We start from the raw sequence: 18,937 nt of genomic DNA on the forward strand, positions 1-18,937 counted from the left end.
TCCAGACCCTAGGAGCCATGCACACGGGTACAAGAGCAATAGAGAATGCAGGTATACTACCAATCTCCGCACAAACCTTGTCTTCACTGCAGCAGTGCAGCCAATACTGTGCCCCAGCCTGGTGTAGAAGCCCACATGCGAAACATATTAATAATGTCATTAACAACACTCTGGATCATAACTGATTGCCTGAATCCCAACATGTGTTCTAAATCCTGGTCCTAGCGGTAATTGCCAGATGTATGGAGGATCGACTGGAGACGCTGCTGGAGGGCTCATCTGTGGATAAACTAGAGAGGGGGGCTCTATCTCTATCCATGCATTCTAAAGTTTGACCCTGGCCATCACTTGCTCAACTGATGAAGTCAAGTTGAAGACTGCTCAAAGTACGAACCTTTTTTTCTTCTTTTTCTTTGCTGCTGCTGTGTTTGCTGTGTGTACTATATACTAATGTGATTCAATCTGTTGTACTATTCCTGTCATTTTGGGACCCAATGACTGGGTGGTATAAAACATGTTCTGTGAATATTTCTGGCTCTGGAATTGAATGCTGATAAAGTTAATCTACAGTTTGTACAGCACGTATATCGTGTTGTGTCTGCGATAGGCTGTTGAAGTGAGTTGTAACAGGGAACAGTATTTTTGTGTATGTGGCTCTTGGTCACTTCATATATCCTTACCTATGCGTGAGTTTGCTGTTTCCCTTTAAGTTCAAACTAGAGGCTTTGGGCTTATAACGGCCATCATTTCCAAATTTTCATTTGGAAAAGATGACCAATGTGGATCTACAGTAGGCTATGTCTGCTGTATTGGGGCTGGTGTTGAAGATTGTGATCTATGAGGGGTGACTGTATTGGTTCATGACTGGCTTGGTGGCAACACTTCTATCTATAGCTTATTCCTCAATCCTCATGGCCATTTTTCTTTCTTCTCGTGTAGGAGAACCTTTTTTTTCTTCCTTTGCTGTGTCATAGAGGGTATGCACACACCGACAGCAGACACCATTGACTGATGTTTGAGTGAAACAAATGGGGTAAATGTCATTGAGCTACACAACAATGGACTGTGGTGTTGTGGTGTTTACAATTTAGACATTTAGCAGACGCTCTTAATCCAGAGCGATTTACATTAAGCAAGAACAAAAAAGCATAGGAATACATCACATATATAAAATGCATTTATCATGAAACCTGCGTAAGCTAAGAACGTAACTAGAACATATCTATATAATTATATACACAACTATACATATAAACTATATATACTATACTATGCTGTACATAATACTATGAAGTGCTATGACTACATACAATGCAATTATTGTGCTGTCTACATGCCATGCTATAAGTCTGTTTCAAATGCTATCTAAGTCTAAAAAGTGCTATCTTTGTGTTTGCAGAGCATGGTACATCTACAGTATGTCATTGCTTAGAAAGACCAGAAGTTTAAAATGCAGGGTACCAGTCATGAGATTAATAAGATTTTGTATATACCGGTAGTCTATTCTGTTTTCTGCAGTATTTCGTGAGGATTTGCACCCACCATCACACATGATGGTGGGTGCATATTTGTTAGTTTGTTGTAAACATAAAACAATACAAAAAATATACACAATTTACAATATTTTTTTTAAATTGTTTTAACTCTCTCTTGTTTCTGGTGCAAACTGGAGAGACAATGCAACCAATATGTTCACATTGCAAGACCCTGTTGATGGTAATGTTCATATTGTTACGCCCACACCATTAACCTTTCCAGTGCACTGTGAGCCCATTCCCAGCTGTTCAGCCAGGACAGCATAATGTAAGCAGATGCGTTTATGTATATTTATGTCCGCTTGGACATATTTGTGCGTGCCTATAATGGTGTATTGATTGTGCTCAGGTGGCACAATCATCTTCTAACCGTATTAGTTGTATGAGCCTCAACGTGCTTGCATTGCAACTTAAAGTTTGGGGGGGGGGGGGGGGGGGGGGGGGGGGCGTCGTCCATACCTCTTCATTTCATATCTCCCTCTTGTTATTTATTAGTTTATGACCGGTGCTGCAGCAGATATGTTTTAGCCTGAATTAAACGCCTGCACTTCTTAATTTCAAGTTTTTGAAATTAAAATGTTTGAGAACCACCGGTATTGTAATTGTATAGAAAGCAGACGTGAAGTCCACATAACATGTACCAGCTGTGACTGTGCAGGTAAACCTGTTTTGGTGTAACCGATTCCAGATCCGGTTCCTCCGGTTCTTACGGTGCAGTATTTAATTACTAAATGATGCATATCGTCACTGTCGGGTGGAAACCTCATATGTCCACAACTTTTACTTCTATCAAATTCAAAAGTAGCAGATCTGCTACTTTTGATGCTTTTGTGTGACACTTCAGTATGATCAAGTAGGGCGCTAATATACGATTTTCTTTTAAAATGTGGAAATAAGAGTTTTCTGCCCGACGGCAACAATGTGTTAACGACATAAATAAAGTCTCCTCCCCATTTCTGGCAACGTTTATTTAAAAATCACACACGTGTGAACTGATTGGTGCAACTCCCCTCTCTCCCCCCTCCTCTCCCCTCTCTCTCTCTCTCTCTCTCTCTCTCTCTCTCTCATTAGCAGGCAACAGTGCAGCACTAATACTATCTCTCTCTCTCTCTGTTTCTGGCACAACAGCGCCCCTACTGGTACTCATAGTCATATACTGGTGCTCATGGCCACATAGGTAGTAGGTACATAGGTGAACACGGACATTTCTGTTCCTTGGAGTGGTTGCACCACTCAAAAATGGCACATCCGATTGCATGGTAAAAAATGGCTAACAGCAGCAAGATGGTGGTCTTGACCTGTTCTCAGAGCTGCTGCGAGTGCTTTCCTTTGAGAGCACATCCCTCAGGGAATGTAACTCTGCACTTCAGCAGAACAAAGCATTTCTATAAACTAATATTATTAAAGAATCATCTGCTGTGGACTTTGTGTTCCAGGAACAAAAAGGGAAAAAGTCCCCCACAAGTACAATATGCCCTAACCTTTATCCCTATGCTGCTCAGGACTCCTGTCATGCAATATTGAATTATCTATGTCTCTTTTGAACTGACAGTTTTATTTGTTTTATAAATGGAATATCTCTCTCTCTCTCTCTCTCTCTCTCTCTCTCTCTCTCTCTCTGGACTTGCAATGCCCTCTATCGTGATTACATGGTGAACAGTAACAAAGTTCATTTAGTTGTCCTTTCTTTTACTTTACTTTAATGCGCACAGCATTTCTAGGTCCTCTAGAATATTCTAGAGGACCTAGAAATACTGTTTAACAAGATGGGGGTCCGTGGTCAAATACATATATCAATTTGGGGATACTTTAATGAGTTTGAGAACCACTGCTCTACAAACCGCACTTCTCTTTGGCAAAAAGCCCATATAACAAGCTCGTCAACGTATGCACAGATCCCTTATTATGTGTGAGGAGATGATCACAGTCACAGATAGAGGGAAAGTGTTATATTTTGCCTGTTATTTATGCTATATATTATTGATCGCGTCTGTGTCTGTGACATTGCGCAGCAGTGCACACACACGAGAGAGAGAGAGAGAGACGTAGAGAGAGAGACGTAGAGAGAGAGAGGTGCTGCGTGTTAAAAAAATAAATAGGCTACTACTCATCTTTGTGTTCTGTTTCACCTTTGCTGAGTGATCGCACACAGGGAAAAGCAACAAGAAGGGGTTTAGAATCGAAACAGTCCGTTGTGGAATCACACAGAGTGATTAGCCTACTAATGAGTGACAGGTCTTGCCACTTTTGTAGCCCTGGCTGGACCGCTTAGTTACAGCGACTCTCTCGGCAGCGCGGTAAATTCTCATCAGACAGACATGATATTTTGTTAAAGTGTAGGCTATTATAGGCTATATAGGCTCTGTATCTGGTTAATTCAAGATTCAAGATTCAAGATTGCTTTATTTGTCATTCTTTAATTCCAACTGCAGCAGCAGAAAAAAACGAAATTGCGATGTGCTGAGTGCACGGGCCGCAGCAGCATGGGTCGCGCGCAGCTCGCGCTGCCACAAACTTCTCTTTACATCAGAGAAAAAAAGAAAAAGAAGAAAGCGACCGGCGACTTCTTCAGAAGCAAGAGGAGTTAGTTAGTTAATTGCGGAAGCCTATGCGGGATTGGCAGGGGGGCCCGCTGGTTTTATCAGTCGTGTGACTGTGTAAAAAAATCGTCCATCGATCATCTGACAGCCCGGGCCCTCAGGAGGTCCGGGCCGGGGTGTGACCACCCCCCCTACACCCCCGGTAGTTCCGCCGCTGATCCTAGGGCTCATTCAATGGTGTAAAGTAACTGAGATTTGTATACATTTAAAACTTGAAAATGGACATCCTGCATAATGAGTAACTTCTACTTTTAATTTAGTATTCCAGACTTACTTTTAACGGAGCACTAAAACTAAAAAATGGGAGTACTTTTCCCACTCCTGCAGAGGGATTCTATGTAGTTAAGGACAACTTTGGTTTGTTTTAGGTTATTAGAGAAAGTAAATTATGAGTGTTAAATTTATTTATATTTTTAACAGGGGGTGGGGACATTCAAACATTGCTGTGTGTGTGTGTGTGTGTGTGTGTGTGTGTGTGTGTGTGTTTACAAAATGTTACGGCGGTTTCTATATTATTTACTATAGTCCTCCATCTGGCCAGAACATATCATGGAATCTATTGAATGTGAAGGGCGAGGCATGATGAGCATCATGAGCCTATATGACACACAGTATGGCATCCGCCTAGTATCCCTCTTCACATTCAGTAGATCCTGTGATCTCTTTGCCAGATGTAATTTCCATGGGGTCTGGTAAGACTATAGTAAATAACAATCAAGAAATCGCCATAACATTTTGTAAAAAAAAAAGGACATATTTAGCTTGTTCTATTGCCCCCCCTCCCCCCTGTCAAAAATAGCTAGAATCGCTAAAATGAAAGAAAGCAGCAAATGATCAAATTAACACATCTCATACTTTCTCTAATAACAACCTAAAACATGAACCTTAGTTGAAAAAACTAAAACTAATTTGTCCTTTAAAGAGCTGTGGTGCATATCCAGCTACTAATGATGTGAGCTTGTAGATCGACTATTTTCAAAAGATTTGTATATTTTGAAAACTTGAAATGCGACATTGTGCATAATGAGTACTTTCTACTTTTGGTACTTTAAAGTACAATTTACAGTACACCCCTGCGTACATAGGGCTCATGTGGTTAAACAGCTGTGGTGCATATCCCGTTACTTACCGACACATTGATCCTATTTAGTAAAGAAGTGCAAACTCAGGCTGGTCTAGTTGGGATGGATGGAGTCTATGTGACAGGTTGATGAAGAAATCGTTGGGAGTAAATAACACGGATTGATTGGTGGAGCGGAAAAAAGGAGTCCTTTCTTAGTTAAAAACTGTCTCTACTAGCAGTTAGAATTTCATCAATTAAGTACATCAATGTACAGTATGTCGTTGTACAGTATACCGAGACTATTAGGAGGTGTGTTTTCCTCTATTGAAGATGAGAAATACAGTAGGCTCTGGCATTGCAGAGGGCGTTCCTGTATGTCTCATGACATATCTTACCAGAGTGAGCACGTTTTATCCAGTTTGATAGTCTTTTTTCGCAATGTTTGCTTTAATTTGTGGGCTGTGAGAGAAAGCTGGGAAGAACGTGATCGATAGGTGTTATTTGCGAATTATAAAAGAGAGCGAGAGAGAGGGAGAGAGACACACGTCTACTGGATAAACACATTGCTCCTTGACATGTGCAATGCGTGCCTGTTCGGTGGAAATATCCAACAAAGTAGCTCACCACAACACGCCATGGATGTGCCGTGTTGTTGTGAGCTTATTGTGCATACCGTCAAATGACTGCGTATGAATCAACCGTATAAAGAGCAGGCTGCTTTCCTCAGAGTCCACCTGCATCCTGAACACACACACACACACACACACACACACACACACACACACACACACACACACACACACACACACACACACACACACACACACACACACACACACACACACACACACACACACACACACACACACACACACACAGCTATGTGTGTGGCTGGCTGGGTGCCTGGCTGGGTGGGTCTGAGCACGAAAATAGCATTGTTGTTTTTCACCACCTGTGCACAACCTAACACACACACACACACACACACACATATTAACTGTATATGATGATTTTGCGTGTGCCAGTACAGTACGGTGCAGTAGAGGGTACAGTAGAGGGACCCCCGCACGGTAACTCTTGTCATTTGTCAAACGTTTTGGACGTGGGGCGATTCGCCGGAATCGGGCCGGCACCCTGCATGTTGTCCTGTGGGTCTGGAACTTCTGGGGACCCCCCGGGGACCCCCACACGGAGTTGCAACACTCACTTCACACGGGTGTGATTTTTATTTAAAATAAATAAATATATATATATATTTATTTATGCATTTATTTATTTTAAGATATCTTTTTGGCGTTTTTTGCCTTTTATTGATAGGTTACAGTAATTAGACAGGAATGGGGGAGAGACACGCAGCAAAGTCCGTCAGGCTCGGGAGTCGAACCCACGGCACGCCGTCTGGCTGGCTTGGCAGCCTATAGGTGCCCAGACGGTTGAGCTAACCGTCCGGGCCGCACACACGTTTATGTACTTGTGAGGACATCAATGTTTTGGGACTCCAATTTTATAAATTACATTTGTACCATTTTGCAGCTTTATTAATCCTAACGTCTGAGTTAAATATTACACTATACACAGTACACACATGAATATCTATCTCATAAAAATATCACCATTCAATGTATTTTGATGCACGCACGCACGTACACACACACACACACACACACGCACGCACGCACGCACGCGCATGCAGATGACTCCACAGCTCCGTATAATCTTATGGCTGAAACCAAGTGTGATGATGAATTCCACTAAAATGAAACCACAGCGCTCGGGTTTTCTGCAGACTATTTCTCTGCTATTGAACAGTGGAGAGTGGGATGACTGGTCCAAAATTCCAAATGAAAGCGCTTACATATCAGCAGTGATGTTGATATGGTTATATCTGGTGGTATGAATATGGTTCTATGAATGATTATATCTGAGTCATAGTGCCGCCGGAGCAATGGTCCACCCGTGACCCATTAGCCAATGTCATTATAGGATTATTATGAAACCATCATTCATCACTGTAGCCCTATTTTATACTTTATACTATTTATACTATATTCAAAAATAGCCATTCCACAAGCTCACAATGCGTCACCATGTTTCACAATGTGCATTGTGAGCTTAGTTGTTTAATTACATTTTGATGCCTATACCTTTGTACTTTGACTCGAGTATTAATACTGTGCTATTTCTACTTTTAATTAAGTAACAAATCTGAGTATTTCTTTCACCACTGCAAGTCAGTCAGAAGTGGGGCAACGGGCCTTAAGGTCGCTGCCGACTCTCGAACGTCGAAAGTTTGAAAAATTACTTCTTTAAACCATTATCCCCAATGCATGCATGGCTATGGAGTCCATGCCATGGAAACATTTTGGAACACGTGCGTGCGTGCGTGTACAGTACAGTATGTGCGTGTGCGCATGTACTGTAGAGTTGCAAAATGCTTAGCAGATTAAAAATAAAACCTCACGTGGAGTATTCCTGCTCCATATGTGCACCAAAGCATGAGCCCGACCACTCAGCGATCCTGGTCGGTCTGTCTGTTGCCCGGATTTATGCCTCGTTGGCGCCACGGTATTGCACGGCTGATACCTAGCTGATCTACAAGCCCACACAAGGTGCGGTGTGGGCTTGTGTATCGGCTCTATTTGCCGCATGATACCATTGTACGAGGAAGCGTGAAGCAAGCTTGAGAGGAAGCTCAGGATAAAGTTGATGGCTGCTTGATGAAGCAAACATAATGACAGAGGGGGAATGCATTTTTGATGCAGCCTCTGCTGTTTCCATAGCAACAGGTCAGTCCGATGACAGGGGAGATGATGTTGGACAAACTTTGTCTCGATTTATTTCCACCATATACCTTCTATCAATCTCTGTCTTGACTCTCTTTCTCTCTAACTCTTTCTCACTTGCTCACTCTGTCTTTAAATGGTAAATGGTACATGGTGCATTTATATAGCACTTTTATCCAAAGCTTTATGCATACACCGCACATCGGAAGCAATTATTAGGGTTTCAGAGTCTTGCTCGCAGACACTTCCGACACTAATTCTGGGTGAGCCCGGGATTGAACTGCTATCTTTGACAGGCGGGTGGGGGCATTCGAACAAGTGGCTAAATGTATGTTTTTTACAAAATGTTATGGCGATTTCTTTATTATTATTTACTATATCCCTACTTCCATCCCATGCAGGAAATTACATGATCTGACCATAAAATATCACAGGATCTATTGAATGTGAAGGGGTAGGTGACAAACTAACATTTTGAACCTATGACACACAGTATGGCATCCCCCTACTATAGTATCCCCCTTCACATTCAGTGGAGTGAGTAGACCCTGTAATCTTTTGTGGCCAGATGTAATTTCCTGGGGTCTAGTATAGGACTATAGTAAAATAATAATAAAGAAATCGGGGGTACGGTGGCACAGTCGGTAGGCGGTAGGTCCGACTGTGCCACTAACGACTGTGTGGCACAGTCGGTAGTGGCCACACAGCTAGAAGGTCCTGCGTCCGATTCCCGCTGAGGAAGCTGTGGGTGCTGGGGGCGTGTTCCCTCCTCTGCGTCATCAGTGCCCATACCTGAGGTGGGGTTGGTGAAAGGGCCTTTCTGTGTGGAGTTTGCATGTTCTCCCCATGTCCCCTAGGGAAGGTACACTCACAAAAACATGCAGTAATCCTGGTCTCTAAACTGCCTCCCCATGGCCAGCCCGGGCGCCTGATGGAGGGGAATAACGTGTTCCTTCCACGCGCTACGTACAACCAGGGAAACTCCCCCCTGTCATGTGAAAAGGAGCGACTTGGACACTCATGCATGAAGGAAGCATGAGTTCAAGTCCGTTGCTCTCCCCAGGTTGGCGGAGGGTTCCAGGATCACATTAGATAATTGACACAGGTGTAAAAAATGGGTTACAAAATTGTGGGATAAAAAAAAGGAAAAGGAAAAGAAAAAATACATTAAGCCCCTTGTTCGAATGCCCCCGCCCCTTGTCAAAAATAGCTAAAATCGCTAAAACGAAAGAAAGCAGAAAATGAAAAAAAGAATAAATAAAACTCTTATTTCTCTAATTACAACCTAAAACATGAACCTTTATTGCAAAAACAAAGTTGTGTTATGATCAGTAGATTGTAGTACAGTAGAATTCAGTGTGGAATCAGTGAAGCTACATCACCCCCCTCCACTCGTTCTATGGCTCAGCTGCTCTGACTGGATAATCGATGTCTGACCACACAGGAAGACATGCTGGTCGATAACGAGGAGGCGCTTTCCACCTTTCACTGGAAAGCAACTGAACATGAAAACGATCAAAGAAGAAGACGTCTTGAGCACTAAACCAGTGGTTCCATTTGTACTATAGACCAATGAATTCATCCGCCATGTGTTTTCAGTGTTTTTCGCAATGTGTTCAGCATGAACAAAAGCAAATGTGGGAGGCAGAGGAAGACAAAATGAACCGTTGTTTTTTTTTTTCACATTTTAAAGCATTTTGAAATGTCCCTGGCACAAAGTATTTTCAAATGAGGGTCTGCAGTCCAATAACGATAACAAATCAATGTGTGGGTTCTTTGATGCACACAGGGGAGGTACAACAGCGTGTCGTCATGAAAGTACAACGTGTTTACTGTTCCGCAGCCAGGAGAGATAACAGTTTGTTTTCACATCCTACAAAAATACTTTTTTTTCTTTTATAAGGTATTTAATATTTTATTGCCTCATAAAAGGTTTCAGACCAACTTTTGTTTAAACCGCAGCAGACTTTGTACAGACTTCAGTCCCAAGCATTGGATTGAAGCCTCCTTCAATCCAACACTGTTCAGGCCACCATGTCTGTCAGTACCATCTTCGCCTTTCATTGCCTCACTGTTTTAGGGCTGGGAAATATGGACAAGATGAAATATAATATTTTACCACAATATCGATATTGTGATGATAACATCTTTATTATTATTATAAAAAATAAAAATAGCCGATCCACAAACTTGCCATTCAGTTGTTTTTTTTTACTTTTAAAAGTTTTTGAGTGATTAAGAACAGGAAAACATCCAATATGCCACACAATATCTAGTCCCAGCTATATGTACTCTAACACTGATAGATTGCCCAGCGGTATTCTGTGTACAGCTGGTATTCTGTTATCATCATCTTCATCACAAGCCTTCATCTCTGTTTACACACACTGCTATTCTGTTATTAATGTTTACTCTCTCCAAGATGGTTGTGTGTGTGTGTGTGTGTGTGTGTGTGTGTGTGTGTGTGTGTGTGTGTGTGTGTGTGTGTGTGTGAGACTGTGTGCACGCGCATGTACTTCTATTACTATAGAATTTAATCACAAGAGGTATGTTTATGGTTAAAACTACGTCTCATTCGTGTTTGTTCTGAACTTCTGATATGTCAGAAACTGTATTCATGAACTGTAAAATAAACAAAGTACAAATGGCCTTTATAAAATTGCCATCCTAAAACATCGATTATTTCACAAATATAGTAATACCAAAAGTGTGTGCGTCCTTGTTCCTCTCCATCTCTCTCTTCGCTGCTTCATTTGTCAACGCTGACGAAGACAAAAAGAGAAAGTAATTACAGTTGTCTCGAAACCATTTGTTTCCAAATGTTCTTGCTCCCATTGCATTGATCGTTCCGCCTAATGTCAATTGAATGTTTTGGTACTCGGGTCAGAGCACTTGATGGTGTTATCAGCCCGAGTACCGATATCAGTATTAGAACAACTCTAACTCTGCAGCGTGTTTCTTTCCAGACATAGTCGCAAAGTGTTTTACAGAACAGGGCAAAAGAGCAAGCAAAATGAATAAAACAGCAAGCAAAATGTAAAATAGAAACATACACATTATACTGTAATCAATGAAACAAAACTGGCAAGAGGAAATTAAGGCCTTAAATGACCACTTCACCACTTTTCAACCTACCTTCATCTAATTGGTCCTCACTAATGATCATGATAAAATAGCACAATCTTCCTGTCCACCAGTGACATCATCGATATATTTTTATTTATTTTTATCTGCCTAACGATGATGTCACTGGACGGGTTTCTGAACTGTCCACAGACCTCCTATGAGACACAGACGAGTAGGAAAAAAATAGTGATATTTTATCATGAACAAATTAGTGAGGACCAATTATATGAAGATGGGTTGAAAAGTGGTGAAGTGGTCCTTTAACAGAGACAATAAGACAAGGCCTTAAAGTAATATTTCAGAAGAGATTTAAAAGATGAGACCGATTTTGCACGTCGTAGGTTCTCATCTGAAGGGATGTACAGTACTTTACCCAGCACCACAAACAGTTTGGAGCGTGCTGCTTACTGAACACACATCAATTATTTAGCTGTATTTTAAATCAGTATTTAAAAGTAAACTGTTAGGAAACCATTCCCCTGGACATTAAAATGGAAATTTGTGAGAGTTAATTAGAGTGTTTTCTCGATTTGCGTCGGGCCCAGAGAGTGGCGAATTACAAACTGATTAAAAATGGAGGAACAAGTGGTACAACTGTAACTTAATTTGGAAATGGGCCGCGCTGTCACGCTGATTAGGAGAACGCGACAAGGTCTTCGTGTTTTCAGTGCTGTAGGTCACAGACTAACACACTTTCATCTTAACTGCAGCACTTCTTCTCAGAGTAAACAACACTGCTGAAAAAAAAACATATATACCATATATAACACATTTACCAGAGAAAAGTTAGCTTTGTTTGTTTTTAATGAGGCGTTGGGGAAAAGTAATATGTGTGCACGCACACACGCACACACGCAAGCTGGAGCCATCGGCTGAATGCAGCAGATTGGACTTTACAAGATGCTTAAAACATTTTTAATTCTAATGAATAAATCCAATGTTAGTTGTTATTACTCATAAGCTCTAAATACGTGTCATTAGTTAAAGAATAATAAAACCAGACATTTTTTATATTATTTATAGCAGATCTACAAGCACCTGTACGCCTGTGTGTGAGCTGTAGTTTTTGTATGATGACACAGGGAGCATAATGTATACTTACTAGGCATAGATCATCTGACAGCTATGTCTGTCCCTCTGATTTTGTATGCGCCAGACAGCTCCTATTATCAGAAGAGTAAGTATTAAGGAGCTATAATTAAATACCTATACCTAACATAATTATTATGGGAATGTTTCAGTGAGCGCGGTTCCGTCCAGGCTGGCAAACTGATATTATCTCCGGTGGAAACCTCAAACTGTTATACTTTTCAGGATATATATATTTTTTTAAAGCAAGCGTAGCAGATCTATAAGCTCAAAAGACTTAATAACTGGACTTATAACTTAATAACTTAATAACTAAAGCAGTGTTTCTGCCCAGTGTTTCTGCCCACAGTTTCGAAAGGAGCCACAGGTGTGAGCATTGCCATGGTATACCCCTGAACAGTGTGCCATTTGTTATATGTAGCTTCACGTCGCTGGCTTCCATTGAAAATGAATGGTAGACTGTATCTTTGCACCTGCCCGTCTGAACGCAGTGTCAAAATGGAACCAAATGGACCCGTCCCATGTGTACACTCTCAAGAGTTAGAACCATGCAGTGGTACAATAGGGCCTATAGGGCTTTAGTTGTTAAGAATATAGGTCTGTATTGGTCTTTATGTCCATATTATTGTCCCCCCTCCCCGCCTTGTGATTATTATTTATTTATTTTCAATTTCAGACCAGACTGAAGATAAAATATTATCACACACACACACACACACACACACACACACACACACACACACACACACACACACACACACACACACACACACACACACACACACACACACACACAGTGTAATGGCATCGTTGGGTCTCCTACACTGAACTCATAAATCACTTTCACTTCTCTCTCCGGAAGGACCGACAGTCTGAAATACATTAAAAAAAACAACCTTCAATCATTATTCATCTTCTCCTCCAGGCTCTCGGCGTGCTGTGATGTATATATATATATATATATATATATATATATATACGCAACAAACATCAACATGTTTACTCGTACTGGCTGATTTACTGGAGATCAACTACATATAGGAGTGTAGCGTTGTCGTCCGGCAGAAACCTCTTATCTCCCATTTTGTAACTTTTTGTGTTTTTTAGTAAATTAACGCTTTATATTTTCATATCAAGGCTTATTATTTATTCAGCATTTGAGCCAGGGAGCACCATTATGACATTTAGCCTCTCCGCCCCAAAGCTAAAGCATATTTCGTTAATCCTGCATAGGCGACCTATTTCATCGTACAGGAGTGGCACACAATGGTGGCAAAACTGGCACATCTGCAAGCTCTCGACGCGTTGCAACACTTTCACATTTTGAGAGCGAAAGGGGTTGAGCGCGTCTGTGAGGGTTTTATAAATATTAAACCAATGAAACAAGGGCTTGTGACTAAATAACTACATTGGATCCATTGGAACACAGGTTATTATTATGTATATTCCCCCCCCCCCCGTTTCGTACAAGGTTTTCACATGACAGCACCGAACATAAACGTGTTTACTTGCTCCGACTGATTTACTGTATAAAAGAACAACATAACAGCATAGCATGAATCATTCTCACCGTTCATCTTTCCACGCTTTGCATGCCTGCTGGCAGTGGAAATGTGGAAAAGTAAAAGTAGCAGTTACCACAATAGATGTGTCAAACCTTTCCCCAGAAACAGTAGAACTACTTGTACAACCTATTTCCGAATAGTCAAAAGTATAAAATAGGTGTTAAGGTCTCCACACACCGAGCGTGAATTCGGATTTTTAAGCAGCGTTTCTCCATCGGTTTTCCGAAAAACGCGGCCGGTGTGGAACCACCTTTAATAACGGAAATATTTTGAAACTTTTGAATCATTTTGATATATTGATTTTATCCATTTTCAGATGGGTTGGAGGGAATGACCGAATACATATTCATGTTCGGGGTCCTTGGCACGAAAAGTACTGTTACAGTAAATGTACTTTCCACCTACCCCTGCAGCACACATACCGTAGTAGCATGAATCATGGTTGTCGTTCATCTTCTCCCTGCTTGGCGGCTAGCTTTGTCACTCCATCAGGATTTAGTGCACGCTCCACACATTGTTATGAGCAGCTTTGTGGACGTGAATGACAGACTGACCTTATGGGACTTTTTAAATGGCTGAAGTTTTGCAGAGCAGAGACGAGGGTGACTCAGGGCTTTGGGGCTTTTTGCTTGTGTCCCAGTTCAAGCTGAGAAAATGTGGTCATCATATGGGCATACCTAACAAATGGGAAAATTGTGTATTTTTAAGGCCCCCCTATATCCATTAGTGTAGACTTTCATCTTTCACAAACATTAAATTCCCATTGACAATGAATGGAGAATTTACATCATGTGTGTCTGAGCAAAATGGCTATTTTCGTCCACAAATGAGTCACAAAAAATTAAACAGAGTTGTCTTATATTCGGTACAATACGGTAATATTGAAGATGCAATGAGGACCCAAATTGTGATTGGCCAGAATGAGACAAGAGCGCCCATCACTTCACACGGGTGTGATTTTTATATCAAAAATCTAATTTTAATTACTTTACTACGAAAACATGATGTGCGATGAGGTGTCGAGTCCTGCATGAATAAAAATGAATCTTGATTTCATTCACCTGGTTTATTCCCATTGTTGCGTGTTCCTACAAACACAGCTGATGTTGATTACTGATGTTGATTACAGAAATACTAATCTCATTCAAGATGACATCCAGACAATGTATTTCTCATTTTAAACTGAATCAGCACACTACAATATATATCTGAAAACATTATAGGTTAGAAATAAGCCACATATCTGCATGCTCTGTATCTGACTTGCAAACTTTAGTAAAACAGTGTAGTAAAACGGAAATGGTGGGCATTTTATTTAGACGTTTCAGCTTGAAACGCTGGCTCTGAAGTTTCTAAACCAATCCGAATGTTGCATCCCTCCAGGCTATTGGGTTTTAAGTCCGTGACTTCCTCTCACGTGCAGTGTCGTTTGTAAACAAAGTGACGTGGGGAAAAGCCAGGGGATTATTTCTAACCAATACACAACCTATATACATATTTTTGCATGATGATTACCTTTAAAACAAGTAATACACTGTCTGGATGTTATCTTGAATGAGATTAAAAACAGAGTTGTTCTTTAATCAAAACCAGCTGTGTTGGAGGATAATGAAGCAATGGGAATCAAACTGGTGAGCTTCATTTTTATTGTGCTTCTCTGACCTACCTAGTACCTACTTACTTAGAAACGGATTTGTTGTCAACAGCACAGTGTCTCCCTGCCAGGTATTTGTACCAAAAGCAGCCCCAGTAGTCACGGCACACCAGTGTGCTTTGCCACACCATTTGAGAACCACTGCATGGTTCTAACTGTACTGTGCACACTGCACATGGACTGGGTCCATTTGGTTCCATTTTTACACTGTCAGAGTTACTTTGCCTGCCTGCCATGGACCCCACTTTGAGAACCATATTGGTGTAGAACTCTCATAATCTATATCTAAAGAAGAATTTGTCTTCTCACCTGAGACGATGAAGCGGCAGAGAAAATTAGTTTGAAAGTTTTTTTTTTGTCTTGCAGACAAATGCAATCTTGTCTTATTTTAGACTGTAGAGGAGAACAGATAGTCTATCATTACACCTACAGTACATATTTGTACGGGATAGTTAAACGACTGCTTGATTGTGTCATTACAGTACAGTATGAAGAAAATAGGAATGCCTTTGTTCATCTCAAAGGCATTATTATCACTCACACCACACTTTTGTTGAGATGTTGACATCGTGTTGGTTCAAGGTTGTACTTTATTGTTACATCTTGTGTACAGGTACAAGAGTAACTTGCAGCAGCCTAACGGCAACAATAAAATAATGATAAAAATCGTTAAAAAAAAGAAGATTCAAAGCAAGAAATAGTGCAAAAAAGAGCAAAAATGTAATAAAATAGAACATAATCAAATGTACAATCTTGGCATGTTTTATACACAAGCAGCATTTTCACCCCAGTAGCTGCCACCTAACTTTGTGTACAACTTCTTCACAGTATATTCTATGTACAACAGACTACTGAGACTAGTATATTGAACTTCACAGTATATTGACATGTACAACATATTAGGTAGGTGTAGTTCAAGCACAATAGTGCAAGAAAAGGACGGATGGGAGGGGCGCTAGCGCCTGCTGATGCAGATATTATGTCAACAGTGGGGTGTGGTCGAGAATCTAAACGGCATACCACCCTCAGACAAATTTTACAGAGCCCATCAATCGCACCTTGAAGACAATGATTGCATCCTTTTGTGAAGGACAAACACATGGGACTCGTGGCTTTCAGAGTTCCAGTTCGCAATCAACTCTGCATGGCAGGAAACTCCAGGCTTCACTCAAGCAGAAGTGGCCCTGGGACGCACAATGAAAGGCCCGCTGGAGAGGGTTCTGTGCCGAACCCCTGATCCTGCCGAGAGCACTTATGCTCTGCTGGAAAGACAGAAGAGGTTAGTGGAGAGTGTCGTACAGCATGTGTCAAAGGCTCAAGAGAAACGGGGTCGTTCCTGTTCTTACCAGATCGTTCACGTACTTGCTTGTACGTGGAAAGAAGCTTGTTTTCTGGTTCAGCCCAGAGCTGAAGTGGCATGAGAGATAGTGAAGTGTTGTCATCACAACACTTCACTATGTATTTATCTGCTGTATCTGTATGAAAAGCATAAGATAGATCAACTCACATGCTACTGTACATTATTTTGACTATACCAGCTAGGCAATGACCACGACCCTGACACCTCCCAGCGCCTCCCAGGCCACACTGCATGTGTTGTGTCGCAGTGTGTTGTGTTATATTAAAACACATTGACTGCCAGGTATTCCTTAATTAATTAATTATTCCGCCTCCGCCAGTGTTTTTCCAGTGAAGACCGCTTATTTTGAAGGCCCGCGAGACCTGAGACGTGAACTGGATGTAAAGTGACAGAAGATCGTCTTTTCTTTCACCCGGGAAATACATTTCATTCAGTTCTTTAGTTATCGGCCGTTGATTAAAGCGTGTTTTGACGAAAAACGCAATCTGGAAAGAGAATCTGAGGTGCAGTGAATGCATTTCAGTGAATGCGTTTACATTGAGGAGGATGGACACAGAGTTTTCACTTGAGGTTAATTTCCAGTTGTATCTGTCTCCTAGCAACCTAGAACCATTCATACGTTGGTGCAGAGCGATCTTTAGTGCAATCACTGAAGACGGTGTTATATAACACCTTTTATTTGCATTCACACTTGGGAAACTCGTCATCCTGAAGTGTTTCAGGATACAGATCATGGTATACAGGAAGCATCGGCTCCTCCAGCAGTTATCACAGACACTTTGCCAATGCCTTAACTCTTGGCTTGGTATTCCTGCAATCTGCAGGCCTCTCACAACTAATTTATGGATATCACAAATACAAATATGAACACAAGCAGTTTACATTTGCAAACAAGCTGTATAATAGTACCCTTAAGACGTTGAGGAATGCGAGTTCCAAGCTGTGGTCATATATTCTGGTGTATTCTGAAAAGGCATACTTTTCATCAATGATGCACAGTTTGAACTTAGCAGTTGCAAGCGCGCGCAACACACACACACACACACACACACACACACACACACACACACACACACACACACACACACACACACCTTCCTTTGCATAGTACTATTCAACATATCTCGTGTGTGTGTTTCATATGTGTGTCTGTTTAGCCACAGCAAACTGGACATCACATTAAATGTATAGTAAATTACCTACCATTAGCACTGAATGGGGAAGCTTACACCAATGACACACTGAGGCCTGTTCACTGGTATTCACTGCCCCCCACTGGCACTTCATAGAACTACATCACACAGAAACAATGACTGGATCTATATTGATTGATTATATAATAAAATGTGGAGTAAATAGTTTTTATTATGTTACAAGTAAAAGGCAGATAGTATAGTAGTATCAACTACTCGGGTAAAGTAAACGTACCTCACAATTGTACACTATAGTTGAGTAAATGTACTTTACTCTCCGGCCCATAGGAGCAGGGTACTACTTGCGTTCTATTCATCCTGCTTGATAATCACTTCTCAGCTCTAGTTTTGTATTCTAAAGAGGGACACAAAATCAATCCCCACACACACTTACCGTACCTCGGCATTGATCTATTAAATCTTGATCTATTAAACCTACTTTTGTATTCTATCTATTCAGCACATTTTCCCCCCATTCTTTCTTACCCAATTCAGTCATTTTTGATTGATTGAGGTACAGTTATACAATCATCCCTGCGACATACTAGCGTCATGTCCAGGGGGTGTACTTGTACATCAAGCTGCCTCACGCTACAGAAACAGGAGATAGGCTCCTGCCCTATGAGCCTCATGGCTCGGCAAGGCTACTTATACAATCATGCTAAAAGGATCACACAAGAAGAGGGCTTGGTTTCATTGTGGTCCCGTGTATTCAATTCCTCAAGACGTATAAAGAAATATAATACAACACTATACTATACAAGAAACCATCCATACTGGGAGCAGTATTATAGAAAAATAGTGTGGGGTAATTTATTTTGGCAAGCTATTAGAAGACTTGTCTAGGTCCAGTTTTGAAGGAGGGTGGGGGTAAGATGCCAATTCATTCCTCTCCACACACATGTATTGTCACTGCTGTTGTATCCCATACTGACTCACCTGCCAGTGAGGACAAGAGCCCTCTGGTAC

This window comes from Protomyctophum parallelum (assembly GCF_964188405.1).
Source record: "Protomyctophum parallelum genome assembly, chromosome: 19".
Taxonomy (NCBI): Eukaryota; Metazoa; Chordata; class Actinopteri; order Myctophiformes; family Myctophidae; genus Protomyctophum; species Protomyctophum parallelum.